The sequence below is a fragment of the Anser brachyrhynchus genome, assembly GCF_964034855.1.
Source record: "Anser brachyrhynchus genome assembly, chromosome: 1".
NCBI lineage: Eukaryota > Metazoa > Chordata > Aves > Anseriformes > Anatidae > Anser > Anser brachyrhynchus.
Window position 1 is genome coordinate 42,046,621 of NC_137694.1, and position 17,398 is coordinate 42,064,018.

Sequence of the window (17,398 nt, forward strand, 5' to 3'; positions counted from 1 at the left end):
CAGTGAGCTTTCATGAAAGCCACTGATTTACTATGTTTGGGATACAACCAAAACATGCTCCCTGACAACCTAATTGAACTAGGAACACCTGACAAGGGAACATTTCATTAAAAACGGATAACAACCAGTGATCTGGGATGTGGTCTTTTTTTACTGAATAGAAAAAAATAAAAATAAAAAACTCTAAGGCATATGAAAAGTTGACCAAAACCAAAACACACACACATAAAAAGAAAAACCCAGAACTGCATTTTATTCCCACAGGTAAAGGGACAAAAAGAAGTGAAAAGGCACAGAAGGTAAAGTACATGATGCTCAGTGAGATTGGCACAGCATTATGAAGCATCTAATTTCAGCTGCCAAAGGGGCTCATATTGATTTTTTTTTTTTCATTCTCTGTGTGTGCTTTTATAGAGACTTGAAATAGAGTCTCCATTTTGCTCTTATGAAAACCACGTTTCTTGGAGGGCAATGTGGGAGAGAGAAAAGAATAGCTCTTTTCCCTTGGAAAAATAGCAGCCTACTTAGCACTTACAGGAGGATTATACACCCTAATGTTCTGTTTAGGCACAGTGAGGGGATCTGGATGCCTTAGGAGTATTTAGAAGAGTGGTTTTAAATCCATGCAGGCTGCAGTATGGTTCCCCATTTGTGCACCGTGGGAGAGATCCAGATTCCAGACATCCCTTTTGGATCTATAAAATTGTAATTAAGGGCAAAAATGACAGAGCAATTCCAAAATACCTCCATTTGTAGAATCGCAACTGAAGTTATTGAAAAGGTTGTTATAAAGTAGATACTCTTTCCTCAGGACTGCCCCAGCAGATACAGTCAGACTCTCTGACAGACAAGGAATATGGAAAACTCCAGTTGTGGTGCAGGTGCAACCAGACGAAAGATAACTATTCATACTGTGAATCATTTCTGACAGTTAAGCAAATTCTAAATGTTTGTGGGATCAAAGGAAGATTCACTAGCAGCACAAATAACTAAATTACTTCCTTTTTATAGAGAAATTTTTATTAATAAGTAGGAGATACAAAGGTCCAAGAGATGTGTAACACTTCTTGACAACCTCAGTATTACTGCACGAGGAAGGGAAACAACTCACCTTTCCTTTCTTTTTCCCATACTTGCTTGTTGTGAACAGTCTCTCACCAGTCCCCCTCCAAATTTACATTTCCTCTGTGCCTTTCTAGCGGCTAGAAAACTCTCCAGCCTTCTGTAGTCACACACTTATTTGCAGTTTTTTTCTGCACTATGGTTTGGAGTTTTAAAATGACCAGAGGCTTTGGTAGATGTATGGCTTGCAGTGGAGCCCTGCTGCAAGAGAACTGTTTGATTGATTTTTAGGACAGCAGTTAAAACAAATAAACAAATAAAAAAATATTTTAGAATTACAGCAAAGGAAACATTAAAATACTGAAAGCAGTTTGCATCTATTGCTGCAAATGTGAGCTGCCTCTTTCTGTTTGGCACTGCAGCAGAGCAGAATTCAAACCATCCAAATGACAGTTTTAGAGAAGTGAGGAGGGAGGAGAAAGCAACAAAAAACCTCTCATGACTCAAGCATTTTTCCTTTCTCCCCCCACGTTATCTGGAAGAATTAAAAACCCAGCAGGAAATTAAACATATACACCTGACAAAGGACTGCTGAGAGAATGTGATGTGTGATTATAGATGACTCATTCTCATTTGGGCAGACTGGTCTCCTTTAAAGATTCTAGCAAGCTCTGTTCTCTTTATTTTTATTTTTATTTATTTTTTTATTCAAAAGGCATTTTGCAACTCAATCTTCTAAATAGGATTTGTAGTTACTGTTTATTGCATACAAACTAGGAAACGTAACAAGCTTCTTTTAATGATGCATTCTAACTAGTCGAGGTATCATGAATTTATATGCCGAGTTCACAAATAAAGATATTTTAGCATCCTCTTTTCCTATTCCATGGAAAGGATTCCTTTTTATGTTCCTGTGAGCTGTATTTTTAAGCTGGTGTGGTTCTAGCTGGAGGTTCTACCATGGGGTGGAGGGGGCGGAGGCAATGTAATAATAGCACTGCAAACTACATAGTAATGCTTAAACTTGCATAGCACTTTTTACATGAAGGTCTGCTGCACCTTTACAATGACTTAAATAATAATTTTTCATAACACCCCTAAGACATGGAGAACAGATATGTAATGAGCACCGAGTACAGGATGGAATCACAGGAGATGATTAAGTCTGGACAACTGCTTCTTAAAGCCTTCATCAATAACAAACATTTTAAACAGTAACTTGGTTTCTAACACTGAAACTGTCTGGGGATTTGAGTTTTCAGCATGCTGTTCCTGAGCTGGAATTTGTCCAGGACATCCAGGTTAAGAGGCATACCATGGCTTTCAGAAAAATTGCTATGAGCATTAAATGATCAAAAAGGGGTCACATCCCAATGGTAGGTCCCATCAAAGGATTAGACCTGTATCATCAGGGTGCTCTTTAATAAACTCTTATTGGCTCAGTACAGTCTTAAAAGGAAAACTGCAGAGTAGTGAATCACCAGCACTGCTTAGTGCAGACTCGGTGTAATGTCACTTAACTTGAAGAATTTGACATGACGAGAACACAATGTGGTGAAATGTACAGCCTACAACAACCAAGGACTTGTGCTTTCAGAAAACACATTTGAAATATTGTACTAAATTTACAAAGTCTGTGTTCAGCTCCCTACTATACCAGGCAATCATTAACAGTGTAAAAAGTGCCTCTAAATGACTAGGATGGCGCTACACTCTGTACCTTGAGATCCTGATATTAACTGCCTATAATATTTTACATCTTAACCTGTTCAGAATAGTATTTTTCCTGCTCCAGTGGATAATTTACTTGTTTGTGAAAGTTTAAGCTGTTTCCAGAACTGAGATTACTGATTAAAAAAAAAAAAAATGATTTTCCCATGTTAAAACAAAAGGTAAAATTATAACAGGCATTTGACTTCTATCATTCCCAAGCCATGGAGCAACAAATTGTAACTTCTCAGGCTATTAGGTTGTTTGCAAGAATAGGGGCTCTTGTTATTTATTTATTTTTTAAAATCATCTACATCTGGCCCAAATGCCACGTTTATGTTCAGTAGTAACTCCTGTCATGGTAACAAAATTCTCACAAATTCCTGAACTGTTCCTGCCAATGGCCTGAACTTGACATCCCAGCTCCTTCTTCAGGGAACATCTCTCATCCACTGTCCCTTGAATGCAATAAATGTGGATGTCCAAGTGACACCTTTCTGGTTGATTACAGACCATTTCCCTGGCTCCCTATAATAGTGCTGGACCTGATACTACTGCAGGATAACTGCAAACCCTTGCATGTACAAGTCAAATCTTACTAAAGTGGGGTCCCTCATTTAATTGTTTGACCAAATAAAAGCCAGAAACTGGTCTGCTTTGCCAAAGCCCTTCTTAATCATGGTGTAGCTCTACTTGCAGGCAACTGATGAGATTTATAGATGCATAAAAAACAACCATATCTGACAGCAGACTCCTCCTTCTTGTATCATCACCATTGCTGGGATGCCTTTCAGCATCCTGAGGGAGAACATGTCTTTCCAGTCCTTCACTTGCTCAGCTCAGCCTTCTGATGTGATTGGTGATTCGTCTCTTTTTGTTCTTCTTGAAGAGCCTGTCTCTTTGATGACAGACTTTGATGTTCCTGTTTCAGATTCAAAGATACTGCTTTTTTCTGCCATAAAAAGGCAGTTTTAAAGCAAACCAGAGGTCAGAGTAATAAATAGAGTTCATAAAATCAAACAAAATTAATTAAGATTGCATAGACAGATTCCTCAGTCTCCAGTGCAGTGGAAAATCACAGAATGTTTAGGGATTTTTCTGTGTATGTTTCTGATTCTAGGGTTGAAGGCTTTTTTTTTTTTTTTTTTTTTTTGGCTACTACTGTGTGTTTACACAATTTAGATAAAATTTAAGTGATTGCAATTTCTATGAATCATTTCACGTGGTATTCACTACTTTATTGCAATCTTTATGACTATAGTTTAGTCTCTGATTGATGTAACTTACCTTATTGGAAAGCATAATTATTACTTGAGAGTATATGTTTAGAAGGGGGAGAGGTCTCCTAACAGTATCCCCCAACTTTTTTCTCCCTACTCATTTCCTTTTGATGTCTGGAAAATTTACCTAACCTATTCTGCAGCTGCACAATAATAATGACAAAATGAAAGCTGGTCAAAAGTAGGTACCCCCAGAACCTGTCATTTCTTCTATTAAGCAGATACTGTCAGCTTTGGACAAGACAAGGTCTTTTAAAAAAATAAAGAAATAAAATAATAATAATAATGATAATAACAATAATAATAATTTCAGCTGTGGCAGCAGTTTAAACCACAGGAATTTACAGTGATCCAGATTGAAACTGCACTCTGCAGAAAACTGTGTCGTGCATTAGCTTGGCTGCTGGGCTTCTTATTCCCCCATTATTTTTAAATCGTGTCATACATTGCTTCTTTTGAATTTTAAAGCAATGAAAGATGCCAGTAATATAATAGACTCCTTGACTTGCTTGACTTTGAATGATCAGAAAATTCATTACCCAGTAGGGAATTTTACACTGTAATGAAGAATTAAAAACAAAAAAAACTAGCTGAATGTCAAGGAACCTGCCAGACTTTCCTAAGCTCTTTCAGCTATAAGGTAGGAAACAGCAGAGAATTCAGACGTTACAAGAAATAGTAGAGGAGAGCTAGAACATTACTTAATGGTTCTGGCTGAGCTTTACACAGGCCAGTGTGCTGCAAACAAGCAAATAAAATACATGCTTGGAAAAGACAATACATTCATTATGTCACTTCAGATGTTTTCCACTAAGAGCATCAAATTAAGATTTCAACCATTCTGACCAGTATTACCACATTTTAGAGGATGAACAAGGGGAGAATGCTGGAGTGATTTTCAGAAAAATAGGGCTGTCTAAAGAAAGTTCATGGTTAGGTTCACTCAAAGTAAATTGAGACTAGCAATTTCTATGGCACAGAAAACCCAGCTCTTCCAAATAACATCAAGAAGTGGAAATTTTATCCCTGAGGAGTCTGACACAATTGTGTAGGGTGTTGGGAACATATTGGCTATTAGCCGTAGTTCTATTCAGTGTCTCACTCTATAAATAATATTGCAACAGCTTTGTTCAGGAGAAAAGAAAGTGAAGATTCATAATTCCTACCTTAGGATTCATTGAAGAGAGTGGAACTTAACAATAAAGCCTCAGCTTGCCTGATACTTGGGAAAATGAAGTATCCATTTAAGCAAAATGCTTTTAGGAATGCGAATGCTAAAGTTCATATTAGTTCTCGAACAATGTGGATTGCAATATGTATAAATGTCTGTGAACAGTAACACTGTGATATTAACCCTCTTGAGACCATTATCCCAGATATGCCTCTTGTTGTCTTTGAGTGTCTTTGAGGATTTGGGTTGGGATTTCTAACTATGGGGGGTACAAGAAAAATCTTATATTTTTACCCAACTCAAAAAGTTTTTAGGGGTGGTCTGAGGCCTGCTGGATCAGCAAGGTAGATTAATAGGACCACAGAGATTCAAGTGAGTGCAAGGAATGCCAAGTGATGAAACATGAGGAGGGGGAGTCCAAGAAGTGAAAAAAGGATTCTGGACAGGGACACCTGGGGTAGAAACCTGATAACATTAATCATTCTTTATGCAAGTTGGTGACACACTACTACATACTGTCTTCTTGCTTCACTGTCAGCAGTACCTCACAATGCTGGTTACAGCTTTCCCTTAACTTCCTTTGAACTGAGAATCACAGGCACAGGATCACTTCTCTTACAGATGAATGTCACAGAACCACTTTGCATACAATCCTCTGTTCCTCAGGTAATGTGGGGCAGGGGGACGTGAGAAATGGGGCAAAATGAGATCTGAGGGAGTGCATGAAGAGCATGTGGCAGAAGAAGTGGAGAAAGAGATGGACAAGGGCCTGCTCCTGTGCTTGTGTGTTGTGTGGTAATGAGCGCGGCTACCATCATCCACAGCCGTGCACCCATAGCCCACAAGCTGAGTCCCAGTCAGTGGTGCTCAGAAAGTGGCTTTAGATGAGCCATATTCCAAAACTCCCACTTGATAGCAATCAGATACATGTAACGTCTGGAGGTGTCAGCAGGCAGAAAAGCAAAGAAGGTGTTCTTGGGAGGAGAATGGGAGATGGGAGCAGCAGCCTAGAGATGGAGTTGGGGGGACAGGGCTGGGAGCCAGTACACTGGTGGGAGAAGAGAGGGAAAGAGACAGGCAGACTGTGCTGATGTCTGCCACCTTTCCAACCACTCATCTCTCTCTCTTGCCTTTACCATGCACACACACAGCATGACAGACTCTCTAGTTAAAATATCAGTGCTACTTTGCTCTAACTTTCTTGTGCTTCACTATGCAACCTTAATGGGCACTTTTACAATGGTCTCTGCAATGCTGAGAGAAATTGTATGAGGTAAGTTGTAAAGGCACTAGGTGAAGATCTACAGGCATGTAGGCAGTTAATTTTCTAGTTATCTCAGGTGTAGGTTTTAGGAGTGAGAATAACAAAGCAGGATGGGCCAGGGCTCACCAAATAAAAGAAAAGCAAGCAAATCCATAAGAAGGCTTCCTGGCAGCTCAAAAATACAGTCGTTAAGGTGGTAAAGTAATTAAAGCATATTTTCTCTTTGACTGTATTTCTATTACTTTTGTTCCAATTCCTGCAATTTTTCTGGCATTTGCATAACAAGGAAACACCTGTTTCTAATTTAAAAAAAAAAAAAAAGTAATGTATTATCTTAAAAATATTGCAACCTGAATTAGGAAAGGACTTTTTAGTAATGTTATGTTTAGGTGTTATGTTAGGTGTTATAGTATTTTCTTCCTTTTTCCTTTTTTGTATGCCCCCCCCCCCCCCCCCCCCCCAAATTGTAGAACTTGAAAGTAGGAAATCCTTGGGTAGGGATATATTTTATTGTTTTCCAGAGAAATTAGATTCTGATTTGGCTGAGGTGATAATTATTTAAAATAACTAATTGCCTTCAGCAATGTGAGTTAGTTGGGAAGATTCTGCAGTGTGTTAAAATTAGTGATTGTCTAGAAATGTTCTGCAGAGGCTGGCTCACTAGCTTGATCAGTGTCTTTAGCAACCAGCTGCATCATCAGTGCCTGGCTTGCTTCTTGCAGAAGTAGTTATTGTGGAAGGGATTATGAAGGAAAAAATACAAATATATATTGTGTCCTACCATCTCTCCAAATCAAAACTGCTATTTCATCTCATCTGGGTCACCCCTTGCACACTTATAACAACTATTTGTTGGACTTGATTCTTTAGTGTCATCACTTGGAGAAACAGTGATCTCCTTTATCAGCTGCTTATGAGTAAGTATGTTGTGAGCTAACTGTTCTAGAGGTATGTAGTTCATATATCCCTGTTGTTTAATGTTAGGTTTGTTATATGAAGACACACCATACTTAAGCTGAAAGGCCAACTTCTGAAATATAGGATGTTCCAGTAATGAGGCTGTCTGTGTAATCTTAATTTACATACACAAATGCGTGGACAGGTACAGTTCACACTGCTATCACCACAGGAGCCAGGTCTTGGTAACAAATACATTCTGCATGCAAAGGAGATAGAGCTAAAGAATCCTAGACAACCATGGAAAAGGTATTTTCCAAGCTATTAATTTTCAAATCCTGTGGAGCAGACAGAATTCATAGTGTATATTCAGAAATTTCTAGTCAGAGTGAGATATACTGGATTTCGAACACCAAAGTGTTCATCACAGGTTTTCAAAGAGACCTTTGGAGGCCATTAAGTCCAACTTCTCTCCTGAAAAGTAGGAGAGAACAGTTGCTAACACTCAGGTCAGCTGTGGTTTTGTTTTCTTACATCTTAAAACCTCCCAAAGATGGAGATTTCAGCTTCCCTGCACAGCTTGATGCAGTACTAAACTGCAAAGTTTTTCCCCTTAGCAAAAAGTTTTTCCTAGTACCCACTCTTAAATTCCCTAATTACAATTTATGGCTACTGACAACAATTTTAATTGCAACAACCAGAAAGACTTGATTTCATGATTTTATTTTTTTTTTAACTGCCATTCATGTAGCTGTTGCCTGCTATTAGACCAACCTTTAACCGTTTCAGCAGATGAAAGACCTCTCAACCTTTCCTTGTGGCCCCAGGCCTATGAACATCTTCACAGTTCCCCATGAAAGTCTCTCCAGTAGGTAGTCCCAAATTAGATTTGCTTTGCTACATGCAGCTTCACAAACACTGAGCAGAGGGGGATAACAACTTCCCCAAATCTTTAGGCCAACTTCTTTTAGCATAGCCTGATCTGTAGCCTAGTTTATTCACAGTGAGAAAGAATATTCAGTATGTCATCCATCGTACATCTTATTTTCAGCAGGGCTGCTGCCTATCCTTTGATTATGTGTGGGTTTACACTGTCCCAGGTGCAGAAGTTTGTTTTTCTCCTTGTAGAATGTCATAAGGTTTCTGTTGGCCCAATTCTCAAGATTATCAAGGCCCCTGTGGATTCTAGTTCTGTCATTCATTGTGCAAGTCTCCCTCTAGCATCATTCATAAATTTGCAGATGGTAGATCTTGGATTATCAACCAGGTCATTGATTAAGATGTTGAACAATATGAGCAAAAGTTTGGCCCTTCTGGTACCCTACTTGTAGCAAGCACATGCTGAGCTACTGATTGCCGCTCTTTGAGCCCAGAGATACAAGCAATTTTCAGTCTATCTTATCATCATTTCTTACAGTCCACACTTCCTCAGACGGTAACAGTGAATGCTGTGAGAGACAAAGTTAAAAGATTTCCTAAAGCTGAAGTATATCACATCCACAAGTCTCCCCTTGCTCATAGACACAGACATTTTGTTGTAGGAGGCAATCACATTGGTTGAACATCATTTGCTCCACCAAAATCCACACTGATAAATAGTTTAAACATTCTACCCTTCATATATTTAGAAATGTACCCCCAAAAGACAGAGATTGTGATCTTTACAGGCACTGAGGTAAGGCTGTCTGGCCTATAAATCCCCAGATCTCTCCTCCTGACTTCTTAGAGTTGGTACCCAGTGCTGTTATGCATACCATCCAGGGAAAGCAGATGGGAGCCCCAGGGAAAATTGTGTTTTCTCTGTGAAGGACAAGGTATCCTGGAAATGGTTTTCCTGGCAGAAGGGTCTGAACCTGGGAAAGCATCATGGTCCTGGAAGCATCCAGTGAGCACTTGCTGGTCCTTGAAAACCTGTAGAAGCTAATGCGAATCTCATGCCAGGCCATGCCCATATGTGCACAGGTATTTATCCCAGCTGATTGTGTCATTTGTGTGCAGTCATATTAGCTTTAGGCCTCTAGCTTAGACATCTGAATTAACAGAACAGGTCACCACATACAGAGTAATTCCTCCAGAAGATAATGCAGAACTCACAGTTCAATCAGCATTGTAACTCAACTTAATTCTCACTGTTTTGCTGTCTTGAGGGAATATTGGTTATAAAGGAATCTAACTCAGTACCCTGAATTAAGGAATCACTCCTTCAGGCAGTGTGACTTAGTCCTATTGAGTTCAACTGGAAATTTATTTTGTTGCATAAACCAGCAAAATATGATTCATATACTGTGAATGCTCAGCTGAATGTTTGCAATTTGAGCTCTTAATGAATTTCAGTTCAACAAATTAATTGCCAGTTTAGCCTGAAAAGGTTTCAGAGGTACTTGGGAATAAGAAACACAATTCAGTTCCGTCCTCTCTGTGAAGAAGCACATGACCTCTGCGGCTGAGGCTGTGTTTAGAAAAATTTGTTTTGCCTATTCAGAATGGTCATCATCAAGCCAGCAAAACCATTCCATAAGTGAAGTCACACACCATGGATGTTTTTGTTAACTATTGCTAAGCATTAATTCAAAGATGACAATTCAGATTTCAGCCACAGCAATCAATGCTCTACTTGAAAACAGTCACAGAGCCATAAAGTTCTGAACCTACAAAAGCCTTTTAAAAGATGTTTTAGGAAAATATTTGAAGATAATTTTGTTAAGAGGCAGTTGTATCTGGAAGCACCTCAGCTGCTGGGGGTCTGCAGTTTTGTAGTTCATACACCATGAAGACCTTTTGGCACACCAGAGGCTTCATGTAGTGCAGGCACTGAACTGTTCATTCTTGATCCTTTGGCTTCACTGATAGTATGGGGGATATCCACACAGAGAACTCAACAAGCAGTAGCAGGCTGGGTTGTGAAAACACTACGTTTCAAGTCTGCCCATGTTAACAGAACAATCTTGGGAACCGCCAAAAAATTGGTTGTTTCTAACCAGCAACCCTAAGAACTTCCTTCTCCCTCTTTGAGAATATCCCTGCAAGGGATAAAAAATATGAAATACTAATAGAGATTTTTGGAGAGTGTCATTGAAGGGCTGAATAAAAATTGTGGGGAAATATTGTGTAGTTTTGTGTGCCCTGAGTTTGTGACTCTGGGTCCCATTAAGGGAAATACAGGAAGAAATCCTTTCTAGCATGGATGACACTGGAATAGGGTTAATTGATGGTATGGATCATGAAAAATATTGCCAGCTCTGTCACTTGCTACAGGCTGTTGATTTATATGGGAAATGAGAACTACGAAGGTATGTTCATGGATAAGCATACATGTTTCTCTCTCAGTATAAAGGGCTGAGAATAGAGGTGAAAGTCAAAGAATGAGAAGAATAAAGAGGATACCTACACATCTAGTGATTACTATCTTGTTCAGTGACATGCTAATTTCCTCTTTGAGTATTATATACTGTGCCCCTGCTAAAGTTTATTATCAAGTAAATTAAACTGGAACTTGCAGCCTTTAGTGTATCAGTCAGTCCAGGGAATGAATGCATTTCATTATTATTTTTTTGAAAACAGAAAGGAAAACTGAATTTGTTTTCAAATAAGTAGTAAAGTAGAGAAAAGTGTGTTCTATATGCTGTATTTAAGTGCTTTATCATGCAATTTCACATCTCTGTATGAAATTGCTTAGAAGTTAAAGCAAATTAGCAAAAAAATAAAATATTCCCTATTTCTTAAAAGCTTGTCACTTCCGTTGTATATCAACTACCTCTTTAAATAAAGTGAAGTGAAGGACACAGGAGAAATCATATTAACTTTGCCCTCTTGTCCCTGAGCTACTGACTGAAGATAAAGTTCTGTTTTTAAAGTACTGATCTCATTTCAAAGGAATACAGCAATGTATCACAAAGCTGTGATCTAAACCTTTAGTTTTCACATGTATTTCCTGACTTCAGTAGAAAGCAAAAAAGTATGTTCTTCCCACACTAAAAGAAAATAGTTTGGTCACTGAGAGTTCATAGTCTTTATGCAGAAGAGTTTCATATATGTCTTACAGTTAGAAAACCAAAAGACCAAGACAACAGATTTCAAACCCGGCAATTGCACTTCCGTTTTTTGCAGCCTGGTTGCAAGTCATGCTGTTGTCTCAGTAAGTTATATATATATATATATATATTACTTAGAGTTCCTTCAGTAATTATATTTTTATGAATTTATTTGGACTTCATCCAAGATAATGAGTGCTAGGGAAGGCAGTAAAGTGTTTGGCATAGGGGAGATGCCAATTATCTAGCTATTGTGATACTCAGTCTTTCTTTTTCTGTATAAATCTGCCATCAACATATTATAATGAATTTGGTACCCTAAAATTTGTAAGGACTCAGTAATTCCTTAATACAAAATCTTTTGCATTCTTTCAGAATATCTCCTAACTGTTCAATAGGCTATGCAAGAGAAGTTTTCTCCAAAATGAATTTAAATAGTCCTTGAAAACATAATATTGAATGATTAAGCCTGTGTCAGGTATTGGGTTTTTGTTTGATTGTTTGTTTTGTTGTTGTTGGTTTTTTTTTCAAAAAATGTAAAATTTCATAAGAAATAAAGAAATTGCTTGCCAGTGCCATCGCTGGACTCACTGATGGCTCTGTATGGGTGTTCCTTATTGTGGTTATAAAAAAGAAATCATGAGTCAGAGGAAAGTGCAAGAAGGCAGTTATTGTAGTCACTGTCACCAAACCGTGGAGTGGTGGAGTGCTGAAGGCATGGGGGATAGTTGCAGTTCCCCAACATTTTGGTTCCTCATTCTTCCTGCAGTCTTCCATCTGACATGCAGTTTGAATGGCAAAGAGAATGGCTGCAAATTAGAAAGAGGAGTTTCGACTGAGCTAGAAGAAAGGGCAAAAATAAGATGGATTAGGTAAAACGAAGAAACAGAAACTGAGGAGCATGCAGGTAATGATAAGAGAATTATAGTGATATTTGATTGGGGACTAGATTATAGCCTCCCAAACCTAGTCCATGATGTGCCCACCTGTAGCAGCAGTGATGAAGGATAATGTTTTCCCACCTCCTTTTCATTCAGGTGTGACAAACAAGATCAACAGCAAAGCTGTCTTTAGGAAAAGTTTCTCATTCCAGTAATCCATCAGCGTTATCTCCTGAGCTGCTTCCTCCTCCTGTGAGTCTGCAGCAGATGTAGTTACATTGCGAAAAGCACAGAAATCACTTTGCAAGTCATCTCTATCAGTAATATCAGCTCATTTAGGAAATGCAACCCTGACCACTTTCACTGAGTCTGAGGCAGACTCTCTCTCTGTCATAATGCACGTTCAGTGAGGTATCAGCAATGACAGGTGTCAACACAAGACAGACAAAGACTGCCAAAACCCAGGGACAAAATTACAAAAAAAAAAAAAAAGAAAAAAAAAAAGAAAGAAAACAGAGAGTAGCCATTGAAATGCTTTCAAAATAAAAGGCAATAGAATTAAAACAGGAAATGAGGGAACACGAATCTTGCAGTCATAGAGATGTGTGCGGAAGAATCAATGGCCAAAGAAGGTAACTATTTCTAACCTTGCTATTGAATGAATATATAAAATGAAAGAGGTTGGATAGTGCTACAACTCTGATGAGGATTTTAAACAATACAAATATGGCTATTCTAGGAATGCTGAAAATCCAAGCATTATGAAGGAACAGTTCTGGCCTTCAACCTGAAATTACTGCAACATTTCTGATCCTGCTATGGAATAAAAAGTAACTACTACCAGGTTGCTCAGTCCTGGGTGCTAGGGATCCAGAAATATAGCCGAGTAATGACATTGATTCATTATGGTACGTAAAGAAATCAGTCACCTTCTGGATTCTGGTTTATAACTCTATTCGTTGTAGGATTCATCAACACTTATGTTTATCTCTTTGCAAATCATCTGATATCATTGACTGGGAATGGTAATGCTACCCATTATTATTAGTAATAATGAAGGTGTGATTTTTTTTTTTTTGTCATTGCAAGAAATACAAGTTCTCTGGGACAGAATCATATCAGTTTCTGTTTTAATACTCATCATGAACTTTTTGTTTCTTATAAAAGCTGTATTTGCAGATCTATATAGCCAAAATTTAGTTAACAAATAGAGAAAAGCGAGGCCTTTTGGTGCAAAAAAAAATTAACTACAGAGCTATATCAAATAATCATAAGGCTAAAAAGGCTAAATTCTTCCCTCTGCACTGCTTGTGGCTAGCTTCTGCTCTAGGCAGCAACTAATAGCTTGCAGTTTGGCCTTGACTTTCTGGGACAGTGGAGCAGTGCTTAAAGCACGTTTGAAGTAGAATGAAGAGGCTTTAAGACACTGACGTATACCCCTGAACCTCAGGTAACAAATGCCAGCCTGTGTCTGTGAAACACATTAAAGCAGCTTCAGGGCTGCTGTCGCTCACACTTCTGCCTGCTCCAAAAGTGCCATTAGGGCTGTTGGGAAGAAGATGAATGGAGTGATTCTTCAGCAATTTTTGGTGACTTAGCATTGGAGTGGAGGCATGGCATAGGAGTTACCATGGCTCTTTTATGCCTTGGTGACAATTTGGTTGCTTATTAAGCCTGTAAAAACTGGAAACAGAGGCTCGTCATCTGGCTGTCAGTGTCTAATGCACTCAATGGGTAATTGCAATTTAACAAGACTAGTGTTCTGATTCTTTCACAATAAGAATAGTCCTGAGGTACAAAATGCATGATTTTCCCTTTTCTTTTGATGAAAGGATAACATAGCTGGAAGATTTGGCTGTTTTGTGATGAAATATGTCACCAATATACACTCTGTCACTATAGTCTTCAGATTTGCTAATTGCATGCCGATTGGGACCGTTAAGTTAGTGGCTGATGGTCAGAGTCTGAGTTCTTTGAAATCTTGGAACCACAGAATGGCTCCGGTTGGAAGGGACCTTAAAGATCATCTAGTTCCAATCCCCCTGCCATAGTCAGGGATATCTTCACTAGATCAGGTTGCTTCAATTCTTTCCACCCTACTTTGTTCAGAGGGAGTGTCAAGGAAATCAGCCTCTGTTGTGTAATATTCTCCAAGAGCAATGTGCAGTTCTAAATATATTGGTCTTGCAGTTCTCTGACAGCACTCTTCTTAATGAAATTTTCCTCTTAATTGCTGCCAAAATCAGAGGTCTGCTATTAGCGGTGTGGTGCAGAACCCACAAGGCAGGATCCTCTGTACACTCAGGGCAGCCTCACCTTCTATTATGCAATGTTTTCTTTAATCCTCCATACCTGTGCAAAGCAAGGTTTTCTCTTTTACTGCAAATGGAATCTATATGCATTATTTTGACATAAATACGTGCTAGAAAAACTGAAGCACTCTAATGCTCATGTCTATCTAGGTTAATTATCATGGCATGGCAATATTTGACAGATAGAAAAGATGTTTCTTAGTTAAGAACTTAAGTAGTGAAAGTATTTAAGCTTACACCAAAACTCGTCTCTGAAACTGAATGCTGCTTGGGAAACTGACATCAGAGAAAGGTGTTAACTGACTGTAATGCTGTATGCTGAATGACTGTAAATTCTGGGAAAACAGGTATGTGAAATTCAGTAAGGAATAAAGGAAAAACTAATGCAGCATTTCAGACTAGTTTTACAGTCCATAAATGTTCCCGTTTACAATCTCTTTTACATAGGTGGTGATCTATAGTTTTCACAAGTTGGGATAAATAACCACAGTAAATAACAACAGAAGTCACTAAACATCACGGGGCAAATAATATTTTCTCCATCCTTGCATATACCTGGACACTGTATATATAAACAACCTGCTAGCAATGACAGTCATGTGATAAATCACAGCCCTATATGACAATCTGTATAGCTATGTAATTGCTACAAGCAAGTTTCACTACACAGCTTGCACTATGACTTTTTTCTGCATCTCCTTAGGCTGTGTTTCCACCATTCCAAATGTGCAATTGCAGATATAGTCCCAATCTACCAGTGTTTTTTTCTCTCTCTTCTGTGTGAATTAGCATTCAAGGCAAGCGTCTTTGTCACAAAAAGAAAAAGAAAAGGTAACCTCTCTGTAAGGAGGCTCCTTTTATATATATATATATATATATGTATATATACACACATATATACACACACATATATATATACAATAATAATAAAGGTTTTACTTTTCCTTACTATTTCTTAACCAGATTAAAAAAGCAGAGTGATAATCCATCCACGATAGATGGCAATGTGTCTATGTTCCCAGATTTATAAATAGGAATTTATAATGGAAAAGTTGTTGTAAAGTACAGTTATCTCAGACACATGGTTCTAATCAACAATGCATTAATTAGCAGTACTGAAAAATGCATCAGAAGAGATATCTTCATTTTTTTCCCAAAATTTTGCTCTTGAAGTCCCTGAAATCACTCTACAGGATAAGCAGCAAAGCAGACATTAACCCAAGTTTCATGGATGTGTGATCCATAGTGGGCATTTTTTCTGAAAAAATAATGAACTGAACATTGCTTAAGCCATCAATTTTCAGGGAGGCGGGTTTGTTTCTCACTAAAAAAAAAAAAAAAAAAAAAAAAGGCTTTAAAATCTCATATTTTCTTTTTAAGGGTGTAATCGTATGATTTGTTGCTAAAAAGACTGAGGCATGCAGGTCTAACTTGCCTTTTGGGCAGCTCTTTATTGAACACATCCGAAGCATCTATCCACTCGGAGGAGATGCTGGGATGTCTGGACTGTACTTTTCTGCTTGAGAGCTTGTTTTTTGACGTAATAAATGGGGGTCATTTTTGTAGCCACCGTCTTTCAGTCTCCAGAGTTAGCAACAAGTCCTTCCAGGCATATTTGTAGAAAAGCAGGGCATTTAGAGACAGGCTTTGTTCATTTGAAAATGAAATGAGTTAGGCAATGTGCTCTCGATGTTTGTTCCAAAGGCTAGTATTATTGCTATTTAACCAATGTCTGTCATTTACTGAAATACCAAACCACATATTTAATTTTAATGTTACTGTCACATCTGAATTGATAAGTTACATATGTAAATTTGAGTTCAAACGAGAAATTAAATGGCTAATCAGCTGATCATTACACTCATAGTATGTCATTAGCATTTTAGGTCTTACATTATTATTTATCTTTGACGACTGGGTAGTTTTATTTTCACAGCATGTTATTTAACCAAATTGCTATTTTTCTTGTTATATTTAATTAAAACTTGTGAGAAAATATTTGCAAGGGAAACAAGCAGAATTCATGTTGTTTTTGTTTTTTTTTTCAATAGTCTGGTTTTTCTCTTAAAGAGGTAGAATGTTAGATAAACATGTCTGTGGATGTAAGACTATACACATTGCCATCTATATTGCCATCTGCATGCAGTTTAGTCTATTCAAGTACAGCATTAGGATCTGCAGTCATTTTTGTGCTGAATTTACATAAATGGTGTAAAACAAGTAAAGGACAATATTGATTTGATTTTTACTTTTCCAGTGTTTAAGTGTTGGATTGTTTTTCATTGTTTGAGCATTCATTACACTTCCATATCATGGTCTGGTCAATTTAAAAAATAAGAGGCTACTCCCACAGGCATTAGGGGAGGTTTCTGCTTATATCTGGTTGTCTGGCTCTCTGGTTTGGTCATCAAGTTTCAATCTTCAGATGATTGTTCTCTGTGGGAGACATTAACACATACTTGTATGTTTTTTTCCTTTCACTTTTTTTTTTTTTTTTGTGGATGGATTTAGCAGAATGCTGAATGTTTAAGATTCTTATAAGCCAATAACCTCATTTTTTTTTTTTTTCAAGAGAGAGAAGTGCAGATGAAGTTTGAAGTGAATATACATTATCAGAACTGTCTTTTTCCTTAGAAACCCCAGCAGTTCCTGGCTTGGAGTTGGATTTGGCATTTAGTGAGGAGTAACTTCTTTCTATATGAAAACCCACACATGCTTCATAAGTCAATGTAGATAATTCACACATGCCTAGAAATTCCAGCATATAATTGCCCTGAAAGTGTCATTTTC